The sequence below is a fragment of the Theobroma umbraticum genome, unplaced genomic scaffold, assembly GCF_002168275.2.
Source record: "Theobroma umbraticum cultivar Fairchild unplaced genomic scaffold, ASM216827v3 scaffold_55.0, whole genome shotgun sequence".
Classification (NCBI taxonomy): Eukaryota; Viridiplantae; Streptophyta; class Magnoliopsida; order Malvales; family Malvaceae; genus Theobroma; species Theobroma umbraticum.
Genome location: NW_018397270.1, coordinates 310,966 through 311,779, shown reverse-complemented (window position 1 = coordinate 311,779; position 814 = coordinate 310,966).

The window sequence follows — 814 nt, the reverse complement described above, 5'->3', positions numbered from 1 at the left end:
ATATATATAAGGGAGATTTGAAAGGGATGAGATGGGTTGGTAGTAGGAAAGGGTAGAAGGGTGCGGCGTAGAGTAATACCCTGTATCCCCATTTAAAGGTTGATGAAACTCTATTGATCAGAATAAAGGCTATTTGATGTAAGTTTGAGTGTTAGAAAACGGCGATAGGTAGAAAGAATATTTTTTAATAAAATAATATTAAATAAATAAAATAATATTAAAATATTAATATATTATTTATCAGTGAAATTAGTTAAAATAGAGGGTTATATGACTAATCTAAGTGGGGGAGGAGAAGAAAAGAGGAAATTTGGAAGAAAACAATGAGGTTAGAGGGAACCCGTGTGCTTTTATGAAATAGAACACAATTTGGTAAGTATATATTTAAATATTATGGTGACACGCTAATGGGTGCAGACTTTATATTATGTTTATACACATGTCAAGGAAGGATGTAAAAGAAAAATTAAAATTTAAAAAGTGATGGGAGGGCTCAATAAAAAGAATAAGGACTTAGAAGGGCTAAATGGTGATTTTACAATTTAACTTGGTCAAACCTTACAAAGGTAACTTTGACTTTGCTTTCTCTTATTCTTTTCCATGTGGCTGGTTACTTATGTAAGATTTGTTTGGAAAAATTAGTGGAATAAAGAAAAGAAAGGATAGGAGAAGGATTAAAGCGAAAAAGACAAGAATTTCTACATAATTGACTATGGATAACCTTGAAACCTTTTTGAATTTTCTTTCTATCTACACCACACGTCCAGCCAAAAAGGGAGCAACCTTTACTATTTTCTTCTTCTTATCATGTTAA